The sequence below is a fragment of the Stenella coeruleoalba genome (genome assembly GCF_951394435.1).
Source record: "Stenella coeruleoalba genome assembly, contig: scaffold_81, whole genome shotgun sequence".
Taxonomy (NCBI): domain Eukaryota; kingdom Metazoa; phylum Chordata; class Mammalia; order Artiodactyla; family Delphinidae; genus Stenella; species Stenella coeruleoalba.
Window position 1 is genome coordinate 661434 of NW_027646374.1, and position 26162 is coordinate 687595.

The following is a 26162-nucleotide window of genomic DNA, read 5'->3' on the forward strand; positions in this document are numbered from 1 at the left end:
GAGCGTGAGTGTGAGGGCGTGGGTTAGTGTTAGCGTACGGGTTAGGATTAGGGGACGGGTGAGGGTCAGGCTTCGGGGAAGGGTCAGGGTTAGGGTTCGGGCTAGGGTTAGGGTTAGGGGACGGGGACGGTTTAGGGTCCAGGTGAGGGTACGGCAACGCTTTAGGGGGAGCGTGCGTGAGAGGGATCGGGTTAGTGTTAGCGTACGGGTTAGGATTAGGGGACGGGTGAGGGTCAGGCTTCGGGGAAGGGTCAGGGTTAGGGTTCGGGCTAGGGTTAGGGTTAGGGGACGGGGACGGTTTAGGGTCCAGGTGAGGGTACGGCAACGCCTTAGGGGGAGCGTGCGTGTGAGGGCGTGGGTTAGTGTTAGCGTACGGGTTAGGATTAGGGGACGGGTGAGGGTCAGGCTTCGGGGAAGGGTTAGGGTTAGGGTTTGGGCTAGGGTTAGGGTTAGGGGACGGGGACGGTTTAGGGTCCAGGTGAGGGTACGGCAACGCTTTAGGGGGAGCGTGCGTGTGAGGGCGCGGGTTAGTGTTAGCGTACGGGTTAGGATTAGGGGACGGGTGAGGGTCAGGCTTCGGGGAAGGGTTAGGGTTAGGGTTCGGGCTAGGGTTAGGGTTAGGGGACGGGGACGGTTTAGGGTCCAGGTGAGGGTACGGCAACGCTTTAGGGGGAGCGTGCGTGTGAGGGCGCGGGTTAGTGTTAGCGTACGGGTTAGGATTTGGCGACGGTTGAGGGTCAGGCTTCGGGGAAGGGTTAGGGTTAGGGTTCGGGCTAGGGTTAGGGTTAGGAGACGGGGACGGTTTAGGGTCCAGGTGAGGGTACGGTAACGCTTTAGGGGGAGCGTGCGTGTGAGGGCGTGGGTTAATGTTAGCGTACGGGTTAGGATTAGGGGACGCATGAGGGTCAGGCTTCGGGGAAAGGTTAGGGTTAGGGTACAGGCTAGGGTTTGGGTTAGGGGACGGGGATGGTTTAGGGTCCAGGTGAGGGTACGGCAACGCTTTAGGGGGAGCGTGCGTGTGAGGACGCGGCTTAGTGTTAGCGTACGGGTTAGGATTAGGGGACGGGTGAGGGTCAGGCTTCGGGGAAGGATTAGGGTTAGGGTTCAGGCTAGGGTTAGGGTTAGGGGACGGGGACGGTTTAGGGTCCAGGTGAGGGTACGGCAACGCTTTAGGGGGAGCGTGCGTGTGAGGGCGCGGGTTAGTGTTAGCGTACGGGTTAGGATTAGGGGACGGGTGAGGGTCAGGCTTTGGGGAAGGGTTAGGGTTAGGGTTCGGGCTAGGGTTAAGGTTAGGGGACGGGGACGGTTTAGGGTCCAGGTGAGGGTACGGCAACGCTTTAGGGGGAGCGTGCGTGTGAGGGCGCGGGTTAGTGTTAGCGTACGGGTTAGGATTAGGGGACGGATGAGGGTCAGGCTTCGGGGAAGGGTTAGGGTTAGGGTTCGGGCTAGGGTTAGGGTTAGGGGACGGGGACGGTTTAGGGTCCAGGTGAGGGTACGGCAACGCTTTAGGGGGAGCGTGCGTGTGAGGGCGCGGGTTAGTGTTAGCGTACGGGTTAGGATTAGGGGACGCGTGAGGGTCAGGCTTCGGGGAAATGTTAGGGTTAGGATTCAGGCTAGGGTTAGGGTTAGGGGACGGGGACGGTTTAGGGTCCAGGTGAGGGTACGGCAACGCTTTAGGGGCAGCGTGCGTGTGAGGACGCGGGTTAGTGTTAGCGTACGGGTTAGGATTAGGGGACGGGTGAGGGTCAGGCTTCGGGGAAGGGTCAGGGTTAGGGTTCGGGCTAGGGTTAGGGTTAGGGGACGGGGACGGTTTAGGGTCCAGGTGAGGGTACGGCAACGCTTTAGGGGGAGCGTGCGTGTGAGGGCGCGGGTTAGTGTTAGCGTACGTGTTAGGATTAGGGGACGGGTGAGGGTCAGGCTTCGGGGAAGGGTTAGGGTTAGGGTTCAGGCTAGGGTTAGGGTTAGGGGACGGGGACGGTTTAGGGTCCAGGTGACGGTACGGCAACGCTTTAGGGGGAGCGTGCGTGTGAGGGCGCGGGTTAGTGTTAGCGTACGGGTTAGGATTAGGGGACGGGTGAGGGTCAGGCTTTGGGAAGGGTTAGGGTTAGGGTTCGGGCTAGGGTTAGGGTTAGGGGACGGGGACGGTTTAGGGTCCAGGTGAGGGTACGGCAATGCTTTAGGGGGAGCGTGCGTGTGAGGGCACGGGTTAGTGTTAGCGTACGGGTTAGGATTAGGGGACGGGTGAGGGTCAGGCTTCGGGGAAGGGTTAGGGTTAGGGTTCGGGCTAGGGTTAGGGTTAGGGGACGGGGACGGTTTAGGGTCCAGGTGAGGGTACGGCAACGCTTTAGGGGGAGCGTGCGTGTGAGGGCGCGGGTTAGTGTTAGCGTACGGGTTAGGAATAGGCGACGCGTGAGGGTCAGGCTTCGGGGAAAGGTTAGGGTTAGGGTTCAGGCTAGGGTTAGGGTTAGGGGACGGGGACGGTTTAGGGTCCAGGTGAGGGTACGGCAACGCTTTAGGGGCAGCGTGCGTGTGAGGACGCGGGTTAGTGTTAGCGTACGGGTTAGGATTAGGGGACGGGTGAGGGTCAGGCTTCGGGGAAGGGTCAGGGTTAGGGTTCGGGCTACGGTTAGGGTTAGGGGACGGGGACGGTTTAGGGTCCAGGTGAGGGTACGGCAACGCTTTAGGGGGAGCGTGCGTGTGAGGGCGCGGGTTAGTGTTAGCGTACGGGTTAGGATTAGGGGACGGGTGAGGGTCAGGCTTCGGGGAAGGGTCAGGGTTAGGGTTCGGGCTAGGGTTAGGGTTAGGGGACGGGGACGGTTTAGGGACCAGGTGAGGGTATGGCAACGCTTTAGGGGGAGCGTGCGTGTGAGGGCGCGGGTTAGTGTTAGCGTACGGGTTAGGATTAGGGGACGGGTGAGGGTCAGGCTTCGGGGAAGGGTTAGGATTAGGGTTCGGGCTAGGGTTAGGCTTAGGTGACGGGGACGGTTTAGGGTCCAGGTGAGGGTACGGCAACGCTTTAGGGGGAGCGTGCGTGTGAGGGCGCGGGTTAGTGTTAGCGTACGGGTTAGGATTAGGGGACGGGTGAGGGTCAGGCTTCGGGGAAGGGTCAGGGTTAGGGTTCGGGCTAGGGTTAGGGTTAGGGGACGGGGACGGTTTAGGGTCCAGGTGAGGGTACGGTAACGCTTTAGGGGGAGCGTGCGTGTGAGGGCGTGGGTTAATGTTAGCGTACGGGTTAGGATTAGGGGACGCATGAGGGTCAGGCTTCGGGGAAAGGTTAGGGTTAGGGTACAGGCTAGGGTTTGGGTTAGGGGACGGGGATGGTTTAGGGTCCAGGTGAGGGTACGGCAACGCTTTAGGGGGAGCGTGCGTGTGAGGACGCGGCTTAGTGTTAGCGTACGGGTTAGGATTAGGGGACGGGTGAGGGTCAGGCTTCGGGGAAGGGTCAGGTTTAGGGTTCGGGCTAGGGTTAGGGTTAGGGGACGGGGACGGTTTAGGGTCCAGGTGAGGGTACGGCAACGCTTTAGGGGGAGCGTGCGTGTGAGGGCGCGGGTTAGTGTTAGCGTACGTGTTAGGATTAGGGGACGGGTGAGGGTCAGGCTTCGGGGAAGGATTAGGGTTAGGGTTCAGGCTAGGGTTAGGGTTAGGGGACGGGGACGGTTTAGGGTCCAGGTGAGGGTACGGCAACGCTTTAGGGGGAGCGTGCGTGTGAGGGCGCGGGTTAGTGTTAGCGTACGGGTTAGGATTAGGGGACGGGTGAGGGTCAGGCTTTGGGGAAGGGTTAGGGTTAGGGTTCGGGCTAGGGTTAAGGTTAGGGGACGGGGACGGTTTAGGGTCCAGGTGAGGGTACGGCAACGCTTTAGGGGGAGCGTGCGTGTGAGGGCGCGGGTTAGTGTTAGCGTACGGGTTAGGATTAGGGGACGGATGAGGGTCAGGCTTCGGGGAAGGGTTAGGGTTAGGGTTCGGGCTAGGGTTAGGGTTAGGGGACGGGGACGGTTTAGGGTCCAGGTGAGGGTACGGCAACGCTTTAGGGGGAGCGTGCGTGTGAGGGCGCGGGTTAGTGTTAGCGTACGGGTTAGGATTAGGGGACGCGTGAGGGTCAGGCTTCGGGGAAATGTTAGGGTTAGGATTCAGGCTAGGGTTAGGGTTAGGGGACGGGGACGGTTTAGGGTCCAGGTGAGGGTACGGCAACGCTTTAGGGGCAGCGTGCGTGTGAGGACGCGGGTTAGTGTTAGCGTACGGGTTAGGATTAGGGGACGGGTGAGGGTCAGGCTTCGGGGAAGGGTCAGGGTTAGGGTTCGGGCTAGGGTTAGGGTTAGGGGACGGGGACGGTTTAGGGTCCAGGTGAGGGTACGGCAACGCTTTAGGGGGAGCGTGCGTGTGAGGGCGCGGGTTAGTGTTAGCGTACGTGTTAGGATTAGGGGACGGGTGAGGGTCAGGCTTCGGGGAAGGGTTAGGGTTAGGGTTCAGGCTAGGGTTAGGGTTAGGGGACGGGGACGGTTTAGGGTCCAGGTGACGGTACGGCAACGCTTTAGGGGGAGCGTGCGTGTGAGGGCGCGGGTTAGTGTTAGCGTACGGGTTAGGATTAGGGGACGGGTGAGGGTCAGGCTTTGGGAAGGGTTAGGGTTAGGGTTCGGGCTAGGGTTAGGGTTAGGGGACGGGGACGGTTTAGGGTCCAGGTGAGGGTACGGCAATGCTTTAGGGGGAGCGTGCGTGTGAGGGCACGGGTTAGTGTTAGCGTACGGGTTAGGATTAGGGGACGGGTGAGGGTCAGGCTTCGGGGAAGGGTTAGGGTTAGGGTTCGGGCTAGGGTTAGGGTTAGGGGACGGGGACGGTTTAGGGTCCAGGTGAGGGTACGGCAACGCTTTAGGGGGAGCGTGCGTGTGAGGGCGCGGGTTAGTGTTAGCGTACGGGTTAGGAATAGGCGACGCGTGAGGGTCAGGCTTCGGGGAAAGGTTAGGGTTAGGGTTCAGGCTAGGGTTAGGGTTAGGGGACGGGGACGGTTTAGGGTCCAGGTGAGGGTACGGCAACGCTTTAGGGGCAGCGTGCGTGTGAGGACGCGGGTTAGTGTTAGCGTACGGGTTAGGATTAGGGGACGGGTGAGGGTCAGGCTTCGGGGAAGGGTCAGGGTTAGGGTTCGGGCTACGGTTAGGGTTAGGGGACGGGGACGGTTTAGGGTCCAGGTGAGGGTACGGCAACGCTTTAGGGGGAGCGTGCGTGTGAGGGCGCGGGTTAGTGTTAGCGTACGGGTTAGGATTAGGGGACGGGTGAGGGTCAGGCTTCGGGGAAGGGTCAGGGTTAGGGTTCGGGCTAGGGTTAGGGTTAGGGGACGGGGACGGTTTAGGGACCAGGTGAGGGTATGGCAACGCTTTAGGGGGAGCGTGCGTGTGAGGGCGCGGGTTAGTGTTAGCGTACGGGTTAGGATTAGGGGACGGGTGAGGGTCAGGCTTCGGGGAAGGGTTAGGATTAGGGTTCGGGCTAGGGTTAGGCTTAGGTGACGGGGACGGTTTAGGGTCCAGGTGAGGGTACGGCAACGCTTTAGGGGGAGCGTGCGTGTGAGGGTGCGGGTTAGTGTTAGCGTACGGGTTAGGATTAGGGGACGGGTGAGGGTCAGGCTTCGGGGAAGGGTCAGGGTTAGGGTTCGGGCTAGGGTTAGGGTTAGGGGACGGGGACGGTTTAGGGTCCAGGTGAGGGTACGGCAACGCTTTAGGGGGAGCGTGCGTGTGAGGGCACGGGTTAGTGTTAGCGTACGGGTTAGGATTAGGGGACGGGTGAGGGTCAGGCTTCGGGGAAGGGTCAGGGTTAGGGTTCGGGCTAGGGTTAGGGTTAGGGGACGGGGACGGTTTAGGGTCCAGGTGAGGGTACGGCAACGCTTTAGGGGGAGCGTGCGTGTGAGGGCGCGGGTTAGTGTTAGCGTACGTGTTAGGATTAGGGGACGGGTGAGGGTCAGGCTTCGGGGAAGGGTTAGGGTTAGGGTTCGGGCTAGGGTTAGGGTTAGGGGACGGGGACGGTTTAGGGTCCAGGTGAGGGTACGGCAACGCTTTAGGGGGAGCGTGCGTGTGAGGGCGCGGGTTAGTGTTAGCGTACGGGTTAGGATTAGGGGACGGGTGAGGGTCAGGCTTCGGGGAAGGGTTAGGGTTAGGGTTCGGGCTAGGGTTAGGGTTAGGGGACGGGGACGGTTTAGGGTCCAGGTGAGGGTACGGCAACGCTTTAGGGGGAGCGTGCGTGTGAGGACGCGGGTTTGTGCTAGCGTACGGGTTAGGATTAGGGGACGGGTGAGGGTCAGGCTTCGGGGAAAGGTTAGGGTTAGGGTTCGGGCTAAGGTTAGGGTTAGGGGACGGGGACGGTTTAGGGTCCAGGTGAGGGTACGGCAACGCTTTAGGGGGAGCGTGCGTGTGAGGGCGTGGGTTAGTGTTAGCGTACGGGTTAGGATTAGGGGACGGGTGAGGGTCAGGCTTCGGGGAAGTGTCAGGGTTAGGGTTCGGGCTAGGGTTAGCGTTAGGGGACGGGGACGGTTTAGGGTCCAGGTGAGGGTACGGCAACGCTTTAGGGGGAGCGTGCGTGTGAGGGTGCGGGTTAGTGTTAGCGTACGGGTTAGGATTAGGGGACGGGTGAGGGTCAGGCTTCGGGGAAGGGTCAGGTTTAGGGTTCGGGCTAGGGTTAGGGTTAGGGGACGGGCACGGTTTAGGGTCCAGGTGAGGGTACGGCAACGCTTTAGGGGGAGCGTGCGTGTGAGGGCGCGGGTTAGTGTTAGCGTACGGGTTAGGATTAGGGGACGGGTGAGGGTCAGGCTTCGGGGAAGGGTCAGGGTTAGGGTTCGGGCTACGGTTAGTGTAAGGGGACGGGGACGGTTTAGGGTCCAGGTGAGGGTACGGCAACGCTTTAGGGGGAGCGTGCGTGTGAGGACGCGGGTTAGTGTTAGCATACGGGTTAGGATTAGGGGACGGGTGAGGGTCAGGTTCGGGGAAGGGTCAGGGTTAGGGTTCGGGCTACGGTTAGGGTTAGGTGACGGGGACGGTTTAGGGTCCAGGTGAGGGTACGGCAACGCTTTAGGGGGAGCGTGCGTGTGAGGGCGCGGGTTAGTGTTAGCGTACGGGTTAGGATTAGGGGACGGGTGAGGGTCAGGCTTCGGGGAAAGGTTAGGGTTAGGGTTCGGGCTAGGGTTAGGGTTAGGTGACGGGGACGGTTTAGGGTCCAGGTGAGGGTACGGCAACGCTTTAGGGGGAGCGTGCGTGTGAGGGCACGGGTTAGTGTTAGCGTACGGGTTAGGATTAGGGGACGGGTGAGGGTCAGGCTTCGGGGAAGGGTCAGGGTTAGGGTTCGGGCTAGGGTTAGGGTTAGGGGACGGGGACGGTTTAGGGTCCAGGTGAGGGTACGGCAACGCTTTAGGGGGAGCGTGCGTGTGAGGGCGCGGGTTAGTGTTAGCGTACGGGTTAGGATTAGGGGACGGGTGAGGGTCAGGCTTCGGGGAAGGGTTAGGGTTAGGGTTCGGGCTAGGGTTAGGGTTAGGGGACGGGGACGGTTTAGGGTCCAGGTGAGGGTACGGCAACGCTTTAGGGGGAGCGTGCGTGTGAGGGCACGGGTTAGTGTTAGCGTACGGGTTAGGATTAGGGGACGGGTGAGGGTCAGGCTTCGGGGAAGGGTTAGGGTTAGGGTTCGGGCTAGGGTTAGGGTTAGGGGACGGGAACGGTTTAGGGTCCAGGTGAGGGTACGGCAACGCTTTAGGGGGAGCGTGCGTGTGAGGGCGCGGGTTAGTGTTAGCGTCCGGGTTAGGATTAGGGGACGCGTGAGGGTCAGGTTTCGGGGAAAGGTTAGGGTTAGGGTTCAGGCTAGGGTTAGGGTTAGGGGACGGGGACGGTTTAGGGTCCAGGTGAGGGTACGGCAACGCTTTAGGGGGAGCGTGCGTGTGAGGACGTGGGTTAGTGTTAGCGTACGGGTTAGGATTAGGGGACGGGTGAGGGTCAGGCTTCGGGGAAGGGTCAGGGTTAGGGTTCGGGCTAGGGTTAGGGTTAGGGGACGGGGACGGTTTAGGGTCCAGGTGAGGGTACGGCAACGCTTTAGGGGGAGCGTGCGTGTGAGGGCGGGGGTTAGTGTTAGCGTACGGGTTAGGATTAGGGGACGGGTGAGGGTCAGGCTTCGGGGAAGGGTCAGGGTTAGGGTTCGGGATAGGGTTAGGGTTAGGGGACGGGGACGGTTTAGGGTCCAGGTGAGGGTACGGCAACGCTTTAGGGGGAGCGTGCGTGTGAGGGCGCGGGTTAGTGTTAGCGTACGGGTTAGGATTAGGGGACGGGTGAGGGTCAGGCTTCGGGGAAGGGTCAGGGTTAGGGTTCGGGCTAGGGTTAGGGTTAGGGGACGGGGACGGTTTAGGGTCCAGGTGAGGGTACGGCAACGCTTTAGGGGGAGCGTGCGTGTGAGGGCGCGGGTTAGTGTTAGCGTACGGGTTAGGATTAGGGGACGGGTGAGGGTCAGGCTTCGGGGAAGGGTTAGGGTTAGGGTTCGGGCTAGGGTTAGGGTTAAGGGACGGGGACGGTTTAGGGTCCAGGTGAGGGTACGGCAACGCTTTAGGGGGAGCGTGCGTGTGAGGACGCGGGTTTGTGTTAGCGTACGGGTTAGGATTAGGGGACGGGTGAGGGTCAGGCTTCGGGGAAGGGTCAGGGTTAGGGTTCGGGCTAGGGTTAGGGTTAGGTGACGGGGACGGTTTAGGGTCCAGGTGAGGGTACGGCAACGCTTTAGGGGGAGCGTGCGTGTGAGGGCGCGGGTTAGTGTTAGCGTACGGGTTAGGATTAGGGGACGGGTGAGGGTCAGGCTTCGGGGAAGGGTTAGGGTTAGGGTTCGGGCTAGGGTTAGGGTTAGGGGACGGGGACGGTTTAGGGTCCAGGTGAGGGTACGGCAACGCTTTAGGGGGAGCGTGCGTGTGAGGGCGCGGGTTAGTGTTAGCGTACGGGTTAGGATTAGGGGACGGGTGAGGGTCAGGCTTCGGGGAAGGGTTAGGGTTAGGGTTCGGGCTAGGGTTAGGGTTAGGGGACGGGGACGGTTTAGGGTCCAGGTGAGGGTACGGCAACGCTTTAGGGGGAGCGTGCGTGTGAGGGCGCGGGTTAGTGTTAGCGTACGGGTTAGGATTAGGGGACGGGTGAGGGTCAGGCTTCGGGGAAGGGTTAGGGTTAGGGTTCGGGCTAGGGTTAGGGTTAGGGGACGGGGACGGTTTAGGGTCCAGTTGAGGGTACGGCAACGCTTTAGGGGGAGCGTGCGTGTGAGGGCGCGGGTTAGTGTTAGCGTCCGGGTTAGGATTAGGGGACGCGTGAGGGTCAGGCTTCGGGGAAAGGTTAGGGTTAGGGTTCAGGCTAGGTTTAGGGTTAGGGGACGGGGACGGTTTAGGGTCCAGGTGAGGGTACGGCAACGCTTTAGGGGGAGCGTGCGTGTGAGGACGTGGGTTAGTGTTAGCGTACGGGTTAGGATTAGGGGACGGGTGAGGGTCAGGCTTCGGGGAAGGGTCAGGGTTAGGGTTCGGGCTAGGGTTAGGGTTAGGGGACAGGGACGGTTTAGGGTCCAGGTGAGGGTACGGCAACGCTTTAGGGGGAGCGTGCGTGTGAGGGCGCGGGTTAGTGTTAGCGTACGGGTTAGGATTAGGGGACGGGTGAGGGTCAGGCTTCGGGGAAGGGTCAGGGTTAGGGTTCGGGCTAGGGTTAGGGTTAGGGGACGGGGATGGTTTAGAGTCCAGGTGAGGGTACGGCAACGCTTTAGGGGGAGCGTGCGTGTGAGGGCGCGGGTTAGTGTTAGCGTACGGGTTAGGATTAGGGGACGCATGAGGATCAGGCTTCAGGGAAAGGTTAGGGTTAGGGTACAGGCTAGGGTTTGGGTTAGGGGACGGGGATGGTTTAGGGTCCAGGTGAGGGTACGGCAACGCTTTAGGGGGAGCGTGCGTGTGAGGACGCGGCTTAGTGTTAGCGTACGGGTTAGGATTAGGGGACGGGTGAGGGTCAGGCTTCGGGGAAGGGTCAGGGTTAGGGTTCGGGCTAGGGTTAGGGTTAGGGGACGGGGACGGTTTAGGGTCCAGGTGAGGGTACGGCAACGCTTTAGGGGGAGCGTGCGTGTGAGGGCGCGGGTTAGTGTTAGCGTACGTGTTAGGATTAGGGGACGGGTGAGGGTCAGGCTTCGGGGAAGGGTTAGGGTTAGGGTTCAGGCTAGGGTTAGGGTTAGGGGACGGGGACGGTTTAGGGTCCAGGTGAGGGTACGGCAACGCTTTAGGGGGAGCGTGCGTGTGAGGGCGCGGGTTAGTGTTAGCGTACGGGTTAGGATTAGGGGACGGGTGAGGGTCAGGCTTTGGGGAAGGGTTAGGGTTAGGGTTCGGGCTAGGGTTAAGGTTAGGGGACGGGGACGGTTTAGGGTCCAGGTGAGGGTACGGCAACGCTTTAGGGGGAGCGTGCGTGTGAGGGCGCGGGTTAGTGTTAGCGTACGGGTTAGGATTAGGGGACGGATGAGGGTCAGGCTTCGGGGAAGGGTTAGGGTTAGGGTTCGGGCTAGGGTTAGGGTTAGGGGACGGGGACGGTTTAGGGTCCAGGTGAGGGTACGGCAACGCTTTAGGGGGAGCGTGCGTGTGAGGGCGCGGGTTAGTGTTAGCGTACGGGTTAGGATTAGGGGACGCGTGAGGGTCAGGCTTCGGGGAAATGTTAGGGTTAGGGTTCAGGCTAGGTTTAGGGTTAGGGGACGGGGACGGTTTAGGGTCCAGGTGAGGGTACGGCAACGCTTTAGGGGCAGCGTGCGTGTGAGGACGCGGGTTAGTGTTAGCGTACGGGTTAGGATTAGGGGACGGGTGAGGGTCAGGCTTCGGGGAAGGGTCAGGGTTAGGGTTCGGGCTACGGTTAGGGTTAGGGGACGGGGACGGTTTAGGGTCCAGGTGAGGGTACGGCAACGCTTTAGGGGGAGCGTGCGTGTGAGGGCGCGGGTTAGTGTTAGCGTACAGGTTAGGATTAGGGGACGGGTGAGGGTCAGGCTTCGGGGAAGGGTCAGGGTTAGGGTTCGGGCTAGGGTTAGGGTTAGGGGACGGGGACGGTTTAGGGACCAGGTGAGGGTATGGCAACGCTTTAGGGGGAGCGTGCGTGTGAGGGCGCGGGTTAGTGTTAGCGTACGGGTTAGGATTAGGGGACGGGTGAGGGTCAGGCTTCGGGGAAGGGTTAGGGTTAGGGTTCGGGCTAGGGTTAGGGTTAGGTGACGGGGACGGTTTAGGGTCCAGGTGAGGGTACGGCAACGCTTTAGGGGGAGCGTGCGTGTGAGGGTGCGGGTTAGTGTTAGCGTACGGGTTAGGATTAGGGCACGGGTGAGGGTCAGGCTTCGGGGAAGGGTCAGGGTTAGGGTTCGGGCTAGGGTTAGGGTTAGGGGACGGGGACGGTTTAGGGTCCAGGTGAGGGTACGGCAACGCTTTAGGGGGAGCGTGCGTGTGAGGGCACGGGTTAGTGTTAGCGTACGGGTTAGGATTAGGGGACGGGTGAGGGTCAGGCTTCGATGAAGGGTCAGGGTTAGGGTTCGGGCTAGGGTTAGGGTTAGGGGACGGGGACGGTTTAGGGTCCAGGTGAGGGTACGGCAACGCTTTAGGGGGAGCGTGCGTGTGAGGGCGCGGGTTAGTGTTAGCGTACGTGTTAGGATTAGGGGACGGGTGAGGGTCAGGCTTCGGGGAAGGGTTAGGGTTAGGGTTCGGGCTAGGGTTAGGGTTAGGGGACGGGGACGGTTTAGGGTCCAGGTGAGGGTACGGCAACGCTTTAGGGGGAGCGTGCGTGTGAGGGCGCGGGTTAGTGTTAGCGTACGGGTTAGGATTAGGGGACGGGTGAGGGTCAGGCTTCGGGGAAGGGTTAGGGTTAGGGTTCGGGCTAGGGTTAGGGTTAGGGGACGGGGACGGTTTAGGGTCCAGGTGAGGGTACGGTAACGCTTTAGGGGGAGCGTGCGTGTGAGGGCGCGGGTTAGTGTTAGCGTACGGGTTAGGATTAGGGGACGCGTGAGGGTCAGGCTTCGGGGAAAGGTTAGGGTTAGGGTACAGGCTAGGGTTAGGGTTAGGGGACGGGGATGGTTTAGGGTCCAGGTGAGGGTACGGCAATGCTTTAGGGGGAGCGTGCGTGTGAGGACGCGGCTTAGTGTTAGCGTACGGGTTAGGATTAGGGGACGGGTGAGGGTCAGGCTTCGGGGAAGGGTCAGGGTTAGGGTTCGGGCTAGGGTTAGGGTTAGGGGACGGGGACGGTTTAGGGTCCAGGTGAGGGTACGGCAACGCTTTAGGGGGAGCGTGCGTGTGAGGGCGCGGGTTAGTGTTAGCGTACGTGTTAGGATTAGGGGACGGGTGAGGGTCAGGCTTCGGGGAAGGGTTAGGGTTAGGGTTCAGGCTAGGGTTAGGGTTAGGGGACGGGGACGGTTTAGGGTCCAGGTGAGGGTACGGCAACGCTTTAGGGGGAGCGTGCGTGTGAGGGCGCGGGTTAGTGTTAGCGTACGGGTTAGGATTAGGGGACGGGTGAGGGTCAGGCTTTGGGAAGGGTTAGGGTTAGGGTTCGGGCTAGGGTTAGGGTTAGGGGACGGGGACGGTTTAGGGTCCAGGTGAGGGTACGGCAATGCTTTAGGGGGAGCGTGCGTGTGAGGGCACGGGTTAGTGTTAGCGTACGGGTTAGGATTAGGGGACGGGTGAGGGTCAGGCTTCGGGGAAGGGTTAGGGTTAGGGTTCGGGCTAGGGTTAGGGTTAGGGGACGGGGACGGTTTAGGGTCCAGGTGAGGGTACGGCAACGCTTTAGGGGGAGCGTGCGTGTGAGGGCGCGGGTTAGTGTTAGCGTACGGGTTAGGAATAGGCGACGCGTGAGGGTCAGGCTTCGGGGAAAGGTTAGGGTTAGGGTTCAGGCTAGGGTTAAGGTTAGGGGACGGGGACGGTTTAGGGTCCAGGTGAGGGTACGGCAACGCTTTAGGGGCAGCGTGCGTGTGAGGACGCGGGTTAGTGTTAGCGTACGGGTTAGGATTAGGGGACGGGTGAGGGTCAGGCTTCGGGGAAGGGTCAGGGTTAGGGTTCGGGCTACGGTTAGGGTTAGGGGACGGGGACGGTTTAGGGTCCAGGTGAGAGTACGGCAACGCTTTAGGGGGAGCGTGCGTGTGAGGGCGCGGGTTAGTGTTAGCGTACGGGTTAGGATTAGGGGACGGGTGAGGGTCAGGCTTCGGGGAAGGGTCAGGGTTAGGGTTCGGGCTAGGGTTAGGGTTAGGGGACGGGGACGGTTTAGGGACCAGGTGAGGGTATGGCAACGCTTTAGGGGGAGCGTGCGTGTGAGGGCGCGGGTTAGTGTTAGCGTACGGGTTAGGATTAGGGGACGGGTGAGGGTCAGGCTTCGGGGAAGGGTTAGGGTTAGGGTTCGGGCTAGGGTTAGGCTTAGGTGACGGGGACGGTTTAGGGTCCAGGTGAGGGTACGGCAACGCTTTAGGGGGAGCGTGCGTGTGAGGGTGCGGGTTAGTGTTAGCGTACGGGTTAGGATTAGGGGACGGGTGAGGGTCAGGCTTCGGGGAAGGGTCAGGGTTAGGGTTCGGGCTAGGGTTAGGGTTAGGGGACGGGGACGGTTTAGGGTCCAGGTGAGGGTACGGCAACGCTTTAGGGGGAGCGTGCGTGTGAGGGCACGGGTTAGTGTTAGCGTACGGGTTAGGATTAGGGGACGGGTGAGGGTCAGGCTTCGGGGAAGGGTCAGGGTTAGGGTTCGGGCTAGGGTTAGGGTTAGGGGACGGGGACGGTTTAGGGTCCAGGTGAGGGTACGGCAACGCTTTAGGGGGAGCGTGCGTGTGAGGGCGCGGGTTAGTGTTAGCGTACGTGTTAGGATTAGGGGACGGGTGAGGGTCAGGCTTCGGGGAAGGGTTAGGGTTAGGGTTCGGGCTAGGGTTAGGGTTAGGGGACGGGGACGGTTTAGGGTCCAGGTGAGGGTACGGCAACGCTTTAGGGGGAGCGTGCGTGTGAGGGCGCGGGTTAGTGTTAGCGTACGGGTTAGGATTAGGGGACGGGTGAGGGTCAGGCTTCGGGGAAGGGTTAGGGTTAGGGTTCGGGCTAGGGTTAGGGTTAGGGGACGGGGACGGTTTAGGGTCCAGGTGAGGGTACGGCAACGCTTTAGGGGGAGCGTGCGTGTGAGGACGCGGGTTTGTGCTAGCGTACGGGTTAGGATTAGGGGACGGGTGAGGGTCAGGCTTCGGGGAAAAATTAGGGTTAGGGTTCGGGCTAAGGTTAGGGTTAGGGGACGGGGACGGTTTAGGGTCCAGGTGAGGGTACGGCAACGCTTTAGGGGGAGCGTGCGTGTGAGGGCGTGGGTTAGTGTTAGCGTACGGGTTAGGATTAGGGGACGGGTGAGGGTCAGGCTTCGGGGAAGTGTCAGGGTTAGGGTTCGGGCTAGGGTTAGCGTTAGGGGACGGGGACGGTTTAGGGTCCAGGTGAGGGTACGGCAACGCTTTAGGGGGAGCGTGCGTGTGAGGGTGCGGGTTAGTGTTAGCGTACGGGTTAGGATTAGGGGACGGGTGAGGGTCAGGCTTCGGGGAAGGGTCAGGTTTAGGGTTCGGGCTAGGGTTAGGGTTAGGGGACGGGCACGGTTTAGGGTCCAGGTGAGGGTACGGCAACGCTTTAGGGGGAGCGTGCGTGTGAGGGCGCGGATTAGTGTTAGCGTACGGGTTAGGATTAGGGGACGGGTGAGGGTCAGGCTTCGGGGAAGGGTCAGGGTTAGGGTTCGGGCTACGGTTAGTGTAAGGGGACGGGGACGGTTTAGGGTCCAGGTGAGGGTACGGCAACGCTTTAGGGGGAGCGTGCGTGTGAGGACGCGGGTTAGTGTTAGCATACGGGTTAGGATTAGGGGACGGGTGAGGGTCAGGTTCGGGGAAGGGTCAGGGTTAGGGTTCGGGCTACGGTTAGGGTTAGGTGACGGGGACGGTTTAGGGTCCAGGTGAGGGTACGGCAACGCTTTAGGGGGAGCGTGCGTGTGAGGGCGCGGGTTAGTGTTAGCGTACGGGTTAGGATTAGGGGACGGGTGAGGGTCAGGCTTCGGGGAAAGGTTAGGGTTAGGGTTCGGGCTAGGGTTAGGGTTAGGTGACGGGGACGGTTTAGGGTCCAGGTGAGGGTACGGCAACGCTTTAGGGGGAGCGTGCGTGTGAGGGCACGGGTTAGTGTTAGCGTACGGGTTAGGATTAGGGGACGGGTGAGGGTCAGGCTTCGGGGAAGGGTCAGGGTTAGGGTTCGGGCTAGGGTTAGGGTTAGGGGACGGGGACGGTTTAGGGTCCAGGTGAGGGTACGGCAACGCTTTAGGGGGAGCGTGCGTGTGAGGGCGCGGTTTAGTGTTAGCGTACGGGTTAGGATTAGGGGACGGGTGAGGGTCAGGCTTCGGGGAAGGGTTAGGGTTAGGGTTCGGGCTAGGGTTAGGGTTAGGGGACGGGGACGGTTTAGGGTCCAGGTGAGGGTACGGCAACGCTTTAGGGGGAGCGTGCGTGTGAGGGCGCGGGTTAGTGTTAGCGTACGGGTTAGGATTAGGGGACGGGTGAGGGTCAGGCTTCGGGGAAGGGTTAGGGTTAGGGTTCGGGCTAGGGTTAGGGTTAGGGGACGGGGACGGTTTAGGGTCCAGGTGAGGGTACGGCAACGCTTTAGGGGGAGCGTGCGTGTGAGGGCGCGGGTTAGTGTTAGCGTCCGGGTTAGGATTAGGGGACGCGTGAGGGTCAGGCTTCGGGGAAAGGTTAGGGTTAGGGTTCAGGCTAGGGTTAGGGTTAGGGGACGGGGACGGTTTAGGGTCCAGGTGAGGGTACGGCAACGCTTTAGGGGGAGCGTGCGTGTGAGGACGTGGGTTAGTGTTAGCGTACGGGTTAGGATTAGGGGACGGGTGAGGGTCAGGCTTCGGGGAAGGGTCAGGGTTAGGGTTCGGGCTAGGGTTAGGGTTAGGGGACGGGGACGGTTTAGGGTCCAGGTGAGGGTACGGCAACGCTTTAGGGGGAGCGTGCGTGTGAGGGCGCGGGTTAGTGTTAGCGTACGGGTTAGGATTAGGGGACGGGTGAGGGTCAGGCTTCGGGGAAGGGTCAGGGTTAGGGTTCGGGATAGGGTTAGGGTTAGGGGACGGGGACGGTTTAGGGTCCAGGTGAGGGTACGGCAACGCTTTAGGGGGAGCGTGCGTGTGAGGGCGCGGGTTAGTGTTAGCGTACGGGTTAGGATTAGGGGACGGGTGAGGGTCAGGCTTCGGGGAAGGGTCAGGGTTAGGGTTCGGGCTAGGGTTAGGGTTAGGGGACGGGGACGGTTTAGGGTCCAGGTGAGGGTACGGCAACGCTTTAGGGGGAGCGTGCGTGTGAGGGCGCGGGTTAGTGTTAGCGTACGGGTTAGGATTAGGGGACGGGTGAGGGTCAGGCTTCGGGGAAGGGTTAGGGTTAGGGTTCGGGCTAGGGTTAGGGTTAAGGGACGGGGACGGTTTAGGGTCCAGGTGAGGGTACGGCAACGCTTTAGGGGGAGCGTGCGTGTGAGGACGCGGGTTTGTGTTAGCGTACGGGTTAGGATTAGGGGACGGGTGAGGGTCAGGCTTCGGGGAAGGGTCAGGGTTAGGGTTCGGGCTAGGGTTAGGGTTAGGTGACGGGGACGGTTTAGGGTCCAGGTGAGGGTACGGCAACGCTTTAGGGGGAGCGTGCGTGTGAGGGCGCGGGTTAGTGTTAGCGTACGGGTTAGGATTAGGGGACGGGTGAGGGTCAGGCTTCGGGGAAGGGTTAGGGTTAGGGTTCGGGCTAGGGTTAGGGTTAGGGGACGGGGACGGTTTAGGGTCCAGGTGAGGGTACGGCAACGCTTTAGGGGGAGCGTGCGTGTGAGGGCGCGGGTTAGTGTTAGCGTACGGGTTAGGATTAGGGGACGGGTGAGGGTCAGGCTTCGGGGAAGGGTTAGGGTTAGGGTTCGGGCTAGGGTTAGGGTTAGGGGACGGGGACGGTTTAGGGTCCAGGTGAGGGTACGGCAACGCTTTAGGGGGAGCGTGCGTGTGAGGGCGCGGGTTAGTGTTAGCGTACGGGTTAGGATTAGGGGACGGGTGAGGGTCAGGCTTCGGGGAAGGGTTAGGGTTAGGGTTCGGGCTAGGGTTAGGGTTAGGGGACGGGGACGGTTTAGGGTCCAGGTGAGGGTACGGCAACGCTTTAGGGGGAGCGTGCGTGTGAGGGCGCGGGTTAGTGTTAGCGTCCGGGTTAGGATTAGGGGACGCGTGAGGGTCAGGCTTCGGGGAAAGGTTAGGGTTAGGGTTCAGGCTAGGTTTAGGGTTAGGGGACGGGGACGGTTTAGGGTCCAGGTGAGGGTACGGCAACGCTTTAGGGGGAGCGTGCGTGTGAGGACGTGGGTTAGTGTTAGCGTACGGGTTAGGATTAGGGGACGGGTGAGGGTCAGGCTTCGGGGAAGGGTCAGGGTTAGGGTTCGGGCTAGGGTTAGGGTTAGGGGACAGGGACGGTTTAGGGTCCAGGTGAGGGTACGGCAACGCTTTAGGGGGAGCGTGCGTGTGAGGGCGCGGGTTAGTGTTAGCGTACGGGTTAGGATTAGGGGACGGGTGAGGGTCAGGCTTCGGGGAAGGGTCAGGGTTAGGGTTCGGGCTAGGGTTAGGGTTAGGGGACGGGGATGGTTTAGGGTCCAGGTGAGGGTACGGCAACGCTTTAGGGGGAGCGTGCGTGTGAGGGCGCGGGTTAGTGTTAGCGTACGGGTTAGGATTAGGGGACGGGTGAGGGTCAGGCTTCGGGGAAAGGTTAGGGTTAGGGTTCGGGCTAGGGTTAGGGTTAGGGGACGGGGACGTTTTAGGGTCCAGGTGAGGGTACGGCAACGCTTTAGGGGGAGCGTGCGTGTGAGGGCGTGGGTTAGTGTTAGCGGACGGGTTAGGATTAGGGGACGGGTGTGGGTCAGGCTTCGGGGAAGGGTCAGGGTTAGGGTTCGGGCTAGGGTTAGGGTTAGGGGACGGGGACGGATTAGGGTCCCGGTGAGGGTACGGCAACGCTTTAGGGGGAGCGTGCGTGTGAGGGCGCAGGTTAGTGTTAGCGTATGGGTTAGGATTACGGGACGGGTGAGGGTCAGGCTTCGGGGAAGGGTTAGGGTTAGGGTTCGGGCTAGGGTTAGGGTTAAGAGACGGGGACGGTTTAGGGTCCAGGTGAGTGTACGGCAACACTTTAGGGGGAGCGTGCGTGTGAGGACGCAGGTTTGTGTTAGCGTACGGGTTAGGATTAGGGGACGGGTGAGGGTCAGGCTTCGGGGAAAGGTTAGGGTTAGGGTTCGGGCTAGGGTTAGGGTTAGGGGACGGGGACGGTTTAGGGTCCAGGTGAGGGTACGGCAACGCTTTAGGGGGAGCGTGCGTGTGAGGGCACGGGTTAGTGTTAGCGTACGGGTTAGGATTATGGGACGGGTGAGGGTCAGGCTTCGGGGAAGGGTCAGGTTTAGGGTTCGGGCTAGGGTTAGGGTTAGGGGACGGGGACAGTTTAGGGTCCAGGTGAGGGTACGGCAACGCTTTAGGGGGAGCGTGCGTGTGAGGGCGTGGGTTAGTGTTAGCGTACGGGTTAGGATTAGGGGACGGGTGAGGGTCAGGCTTCGGGGAAGGGTTAGGGTTAGGGTTTGGGCTAGGGTTAGGGTTAGGGGACGGGGACGGTTTAAGGTCCAGGTGAGGGTACGGCAACGCTTTAGGGGGAGCGTGCGTGTGAGGGCGCGGGTTAGTGTTAGCGTACGGGTTAGGATTAGGGGACGTGTGAGGGTCAGGCTTCGGGGAAGGGTCAGGGTTAGGGTTCGGGCTAGGGTTAGGGTTAGGGTACGGGGACGGTTTAGGGTCCAAGTGAGGGTACGGCAACGCTTTAGGGGGAGCGTGCGTGTGAGGGCGCGGGTTAGTGTTAGCGTACGGGTTAAGATTAGGCGACGGTTGAGGGTCAGGCTTCGGGGAAGGGTTAGGGTTAGGGTTCGGGCTAGGGTTAGGGTTAGGGGACGGGGACGGTTTAGGGTCCAGGTGAGGGTATGGCAATGCTTTAGGGGGAGCGTGCGTGTGAGGGCGCGGGTTAGTGTTAGCGTACGTGTTAGGATTATGGGACGGGTGAGGGTCAGGCTTCGGGGAAGGGTTAGGGTTAGGGTTCGGGCTAGGGTTAGGGTTAGGGGACGGGGACGGTTTAGGGTCCAGGTGAGGGTACGGCAACGCTTTAGGGGGAGCGTGCGTGTCTGGGCGCGGGTTAGTGTTAGCGTACGGGTTAGGATTAGGGGACGGGTGAGGGTCAGGCTTCGGGGAAGGGTTAGGGTTAGGGTTCGGGCTAGGGTTAGGGTTAGGGGACGGGGACGGTTTAGGGTCCAGGTGAGGGTACAGCAACGCTTTAGGGGGAGCGTGCGTGTGAGGGCGCGGGTTAGTGTTAGCGTCCGGGTTAGGATTAGGGGACGCGTGAGGGTCAGGCTTCGGGGAAAGGTTAGGGTTAGGGTTCAGGCTAGGGTTAGGGTTAGGGGACGGGGACGGTTTAGGGTCCAGGTGAGGGTACGGCAACGCTTTAGGGGGAGCGTGCGTGTGAGGACGTGGGTTAGTGTTAGCGTACGGGTTAGGATTAGGGGACGGGTGAGGGTCAGGCTTCGGGGAAGGGTCAGGGTTAGGGTTCGGGCTAGGGTTAGGGTTAGGGGACAGGGACGGTTTAGGGTCCAGGTGAGGGTACGGCAACGCTTTAGGGGGAGCGTGCGTGTGAGGGAGCGGGTTAGTGTTAGCGTACGGGTTAGGATTAGGGGACGGGTGAGGGTCAGGCTTCGGGGAAGGGTCAGGGTTAGGGTTCGGGCTAGGGTTAGGGTTAGGGGACGGGGACGGTTTAGGGTCCAGGTGAGGGTACGGCAACGCTTTAGGGGGAGCGTGCGTGTGAGGGCGCGGGTTAGTGTTAGCGTACGGGTTAGGATTAGGGGACGGGTGAGGGTCAGGCTTCGGGGAAAGGTTAGGGTTAGGGTTCGGGCTAGGGTTAGGGTTAGGGGACGGGGACGTTTTAGGGTCCAGGTGAGGGAACGGCAACGCTTTAGGGGGAGCGTGCATGTGAGGGCGTGGGTTAGTGTTAGCGTACGGGTTAGGATTAGGGGACGGGTGAGGGTCAGGCTTCGGGGAAGGGTCAGGGTTAGGGTTCGGGCTAGGGTTAGGGTTAGGGGACGGGGACGGTTTAGGGTCCAGGTGAGGGTACGGCAACGCTTTAGGGGGAGCGTGCGTGTGAGGGCGTGGGTTAGTGTTAGCGTACGGGTTAGGATTAGGGGACGGGTGAGGGTCAGGCTTCGGGGAAGGGTCAGGGTTAGGGTTCGGGCTAGGGTTAGGGTTAGGTGACGGGGACGGTTTAGGGTCCAGGTGAGGGTACGGCAACGCTTTAGGGGGAGCGTGCGTGTGAGGGCGCGGGTTAGTGTTAGCGTACGGGTTAGGATTAGGGGACGGGTGAGGGTCAGGCTTCGGGGAAGGGTTAGGGTTAGGGTTCGGGCTAGGGTTAGGGTTAGGGGACGGGGACGGTTTAGGGTCCAGGTGAGGGTACGGCAACGCTTTAGGGGGAGCGTGCGTGTGAGGGCGCGGGTTAGTGTTAGCGTACGGGTTAGGATTAGGGGACGGGTGAGGGTCAGGCTTCGGGGAAGGGTTAGGGTTAGGGTTCGGGCTAGGGTTAGGGTTAGGGGACGGGGACGGTTTAGGGTCCAGGTGAGGGTACGGCAACGCTTTAGGGGGAGCGTGCGTGTGAGGGCGCGGGTTAGTGTTAGCGTACGGGTTAGGATTAGGGGACGGGTGAGGGTCAGGCTTCGGGGAAGGGTTAGGGTTAGGGTTCGGGCTAGGGTTAGGGTTAGGGGACGGGGACGGTTTAGGGTCCAGGTGAGGGTACGGCAACGCTTTAGGGGGAGCGTGCGTGTGAGGGCGCGGGTTAGTGTTAGCGTCCGGGTTAGGATTAGGGGACGCGTGAGGGTCAGGCTTCGGGGAAAGGTTAGGGTTAGGGTTCAGGCTAGGGTTAGGGTTAGGGGACGGGGACGGTTTAGGGTCCAGGTGAGGGTACGGCAACGCTTTAGGGGGAGCGTGCGTGTGAGGACGTGGGTTAGTGTTAGCGTAAGGGTTAGGATTAGGGGACGGGTGAGGGTCAGGCTTCGGGGAAGGGTCAGGGTTAGGGTTCGGGCTAGGGTTAGGGTTAGGGGACAGGGACGGTTTAGGGTCCAGGTGAGGGTACGGCAACGCTTTAGGGGGAGCGTGCGTGTGAGGGCGCAGGTTAGTGTTAGCGTACGGGTTAGGATTAGGGGACGGGTGAGGGTCAGGCTTCGGGGAAGGGTCAGGGTTAGGGTTCGGGATAGGGTTAGGGTTAGGGGACGGGGACGGTTTAGGGTCCAGGTGAGGGTACGGCAACGCTTTAGGGGGAGCGTGCGTGTGAGGGCGCGGGTTAGTGTTAGCGTACGGGTTAGGATTAGGGGACGGGTGAGGGTCAGGCTTCGGGGAAAGGTTAGGGTTAGGGTTCGGGCTAGGGTTAGGGTTAGGGGACGGGGACGTTTTAGGGTCCAGGTGAGGGTACGGCAACGCTTTAGGGGGAGCGTGCGTGTGAGGGCGTGGGTTAGTGTTAGCGTACGGGTTAGGATTAGGGGACGGGTGAGGGTCAGGCTTCGGGGAAGGGTCAGGGTTAGGGTTCGGGCTAGGGTTCGGGTTAGGGGACGGGGACGGTTTAGGGTCCAGGTGAGGGTACGGCAACGCTTTAGGGGGAGCGTGCGTGTGAGGGCACGGGTTAGTGTTAGTGTACGGGTTAGGATTATGGGACGGGTGAGGGTCAGGCTTCGGGGAAGGGTCAGGTTTAGGGTTCGGGCTAGGGTTAGGGTTAGGGGACGGGGATGGTTTAGGGTCCAGGTGAGGGTACGGCAACGCTTTAGGGGGAGCGTGCGTGTGAGGGCGCGGGTTAGTGTTAGCGTACGGGTTAGGATTAGGGGACGGGTGAGGGTCAGGCTTCGGGGAAGGGTTAGGGTTAGGGTTTGGGCTAGGGTTAGGGTTAGGGGACGGGGACGGTTTAAGGTCCAGGTGAGGGTACGGCAACGCTTTAGGGGGAGCTTGCGTGTGAGGGCGCGGATTAGTGTTAGCGTACGGGTTAGCATTAGGTGACGGGTGAGGGTCAGGCTTCGGGGAAAGGTTAGGGTTAGGGTTCGGGCTAGGGTTAGGGTTAGGGGACGGGGACGGTTTAGGGTCCAGGTGAGGGTACGGCAACGCTTTAGGGGGAGCGTGAGTGTGAGGGCGTGGGTTAGTGTTAGCGTACGGGTTAGGATTAGGGGACGGGTGAGGGTCAGGCTTCGGGGAAGGGTCAGGGTTAGGGTTCGGGCTAGGGTTAGGGTTAGGGGACGGGGACGGTTTAGGGTCCAGGTGAGGGTACGGCAACGCTTTAGGGGGAGCGTGCGTGTGAGGGCGCGGGTTAGTGTTAGCGTACGGGTTAGGATTAGGGGACGGGTGAGGGTCAGGCTTCGGGGAAGGGTTAGGGTTAGGGTTTGGGCTAAGGTTAGGGTTAGGGGACGGGGACGGTTTAAGGTCCAGGTGAGGGTACGGCAACGCTTTAGGGGGAGAGTGCGTGTGAGGGCGCGGGTTAGTGTTAGCGTACGGGTTAGGATTAGGGGACGTGTGAGGGTCAGGCTTCGGGGAAGGGTCAGGGTTAGCGTTCGGGCTAGGGTTAGGGTTAGGGGACGGGGACGGTTTAGGGTCCAGGTGAGGGTACGGCAACGCTTTAGGGGGAGCGTGAGTGTGAGGGCGTGGGTTAGTGTTAGCGTACGGGTTAGGATTAGGGGACGGGTGAGGGTCAGGCTTCGGGGAAGGGTCAGGGTTAGGGTTCGGGCTAGGGTTAGGGTTAGGGGACGGGGACGGTTTAGGGTCCAGGTGAGGGTACGGCAACGCTTTAGGGGGAGCGTGCGTGTGAGGGCGCGGGTTAGTGTTAGCGTACGGGTTAGGATTAGGGGACGGGTGAGGGTCAGGCTTCGGGGAAAGGTTAGGGTTAGGGTTCGGGCTAGGGTTAGGGTTAGGGGACGGGGACGTTTTAGGGTCCAGGTGAGGGTACGGCAACGCTTTAGGGGGAGCGTGCGTGTGAGGGCGTGGGTTAGTGTTAGCGTACGGGTTAGGATTAGGGGACGGGTGAGGGTCAGGCTTCGGGGAAGGGTCAGGGTTAGGGTTCGGGCTAGGGTTCGGGTTAGGGGACGGGGACGGTTTAGGGTCCAGGTGAGGGTACGGCAACGCTTTAGGGGGAGCGTGCGTGTGAGGGCACGGGTTAGTGTTAGTGTACGGGTTAGGATTATGGGACGGGTGAGGGTCAGGCTTCGGGGAAGGGTCAGGTTTAGGGTTCGGGCTAGGGTTAGGGTTAGGGGACGGGGATGGTTTAGGGTCCAGGTGAGGGTACGGCAACGCTTTAGGGGGAGCGTGCGTGTGAGGGCGCGGGTTAGTGTTAGCGTACGGGTTAGGATTAGGGGACGGGTGAGGGTCAGGCTTCGGGGAAGGGTTAGGGTTAGGGTTTGGGCTAGGGTTAGGGTTAGGGGACGGGGACGGTTTAAGGTCCAGGTGAGGGTACGGCAACGCTTTAGGGGGAGCTTGCGTGTGAGGGCGCGGATTAGTGTTAGCGTACGGGTTAGCATTAGGTGACGGGTGAGGGTCAGGCTTCGGGGAAAGGTTAGGGTTAGGGTTCGGGCTAGGGTTAGGGTTAGGGGACGGGGACGGTTTAGGGTCCAGGTGAGGGTACGGCAACGCTTTAGGGGGAGCGTGAGTGTGAGGGCGTGGGTTAGTGTTAGCGTACGGGTTAGGATTAGGGGACGGGTGAGGGTCAGGCTTCGGGGAAGGGTCAGGGTTAGGGTTCGGGCTAGGGTTAGGGTTAGGGGACGGGGACGGTTTAGGGTCCAGGTGAGGGTACGGCAACGCTTTAGGGGGAGCGTGCGTGTGAGGGCGCGGGTTAGTGTTAGCGTACGGGTTAGGATTAGGGGACGGGTGAGGGTCAGGCTTCGGGGAAGGGTTAGGGTTAGGGTTTGGGCTAAGGTTAGGGTTAGGGGACGGGGACGGTTTAAGGTCCAGGTGAGGGTACGGCAACGCTTTAGGGGGAGAGTGCGTGTGAGGGCGCGGGTTAGTGTTAGCGTACGGGTTAGGATTAGGGGACGTGTGAGGGTCAGGCTTCGGGGAAGGGTCAGGGTTAGCGTTCGGGCTAGGGTTAGGGTTAGGGGACGGGGACGGTTTAGGGTCCAGGTGAGGGTACGGCAACGCTTTAGGGGGAGCGTGAGTGTGAGGGCGTGGGTTAGTGTTAGCGTACGGGTTAGGATTAGGGGACGGGTGAGGGTCAGGCTTCGGGGAAGGGTCAGGGTTAGGGTTCGGGCTAGGGTTAGGGTTAGGGGACGGGGACGGTTTAGGGTCCAGGTGAGGGTACGGCAACGCTTTAGGGGGAGCGTGCGTGTGAGGGCGCGTGTTAGTGTTAGCGTACGGGTTAGGATTAGGGGACGGGTGAGGGTCAGGCTTCGGGGAAGGGTTAGGGTTAGGGTTTGGGCTAAGGTTAGGGTTAGGGGACGGGGACGGTTTAAGGTCCAGGTGAGGGTACGGCAACGCTTTAGGGGGAGCGTGCGTGTGAGGGCGCGGGTTAGTGTTAGCGTACGGGTTAGGATTAGGGGACGTGTGAGGGTCAGGCTTCGGGGAAGGGTTAGGGTTAGGGTTCGGGCTAGGGTTAGGGTTAGGGGACGGGGACGGTTTAGGGTCCAGGTGAGGGTACGGCAACGCTTTAGGGGGAGCGTGCGTGTGAGGGCGCGGGTTAGTGTTAGCGTACGGGTTAGGATTAGGCGACGGTTGAGGGTCAGGCTTCGGGGAAGGGTTAGGGTTAGGGTTCGGGCTAGGGTTAGGGTTAGGGGACGGGGACGGTTTAGGGTCCAGGTGAGGGTATGACAATGCTTTAGGGGGAGCGTGCGTGTGAGGGCGCGGGTTAGTGTTAGCGTACGTGTTAGGATTATGGGACGGGTGAGGGTCAGGCTTCGGGGAAGGGTTAGGGTTAGGGTTCGGGCTAGGGTTAGGGTTAGGGGACGGGGACGGTTTAGGGTCCAGGTGAGGGTACGGCAACGCTTTAGGGGGAGCGTGCGTGTCTGGGCGCGGGTTAGTGTTAGCGTACGGGTTAGGATTAGGGGACGGGTGAGGGTCAGGCTTCGGGGAAGGGTTAGGGTTAGGGTTCGGGCTAGGGTTAGGGTTAGGGGACGGGGACGGTTTAGGGTCCAGGTGAGGGTACGGCAACGCTTTAGGGGGAGCGTGCGTGTGAGGGCGCGGGTTAGTGTTAGCGTACGGGTTAGGATTTGGGGACGGTTGAGGGTCAGGCTTCGGGGAAGGGTTAGGGTTAGGGTTCGGGCTAGGGTTAGGGTTAGGAGACGGGGACGGTTTAGGGTCCAGGTGAGGGAACGGCAACGCTTTAGGGGGAGCGTGCGTGTGAGGGCGCGGGTTAGTGTTAGCGTACGGGTTAGGATTAGGGGACGCGTGAGCGTCAGGCTTCGGGGAAAGGTTAGGGTTAGGGTACAGGCTAGGGTTAGGGTTAGGGGACGCGGACGGTTTAGGGTCCAGGTGAGGGTACGGCAACGCTTTAGGGGGAGCGTGCGTGTGAGGACGTGGCTTAGTGTTAGCGTACGGGTTAGGATTAGGGGACGGGTGAGGGTCAGGCTTCGGGGAAGGGTCAGGGTTAGGGTTCGGGCTAGGGTTAGGGTTAGGTGACGGGGACGGTTTAGGGTCCAGGTGAGGGTACGGAAACGCTTTAGGGGGAGCGTGCGTGTGAGGGCGCGGGTTAGTGTTAGCGTACGTGTTAGGATTAGGGGACGGGTGAGGGTCAGGCTTCGGGGAAGGGTTAGGGTTAGGGTTCGGGCTAGGGTTAGGGTTAGGGGACGGGGACGGTTTAGGGTCCAGGTGAGGGTACGGCAACGCTTTAGGGGGAGCGTGCGTGTGAGGGCGCGGGTTAGTGTTAGCATACGGGTTAGGATTAGGGGACGGGTGAGGGTCAGGCTTCGGGGAAGGGTTAGGGTTAGGGTTCGGGCTAGGGTTAGGGTTAGGGGACGGGGACGGTTTAGGGTCCAGGTGAGGGTACGGCAACGCTTTAGGGGGAGCGTGCGTGTGAGGGCGCGGGTTAGTGTTAGCGTACGGGTTAGGATTAGGGGACGGGTGAGTGTCAGGCTTCGGGGAAGGGTCAGGGTTAGGGTTCGGGCTAGGGTTAGGGTTAGGGGACGGGGA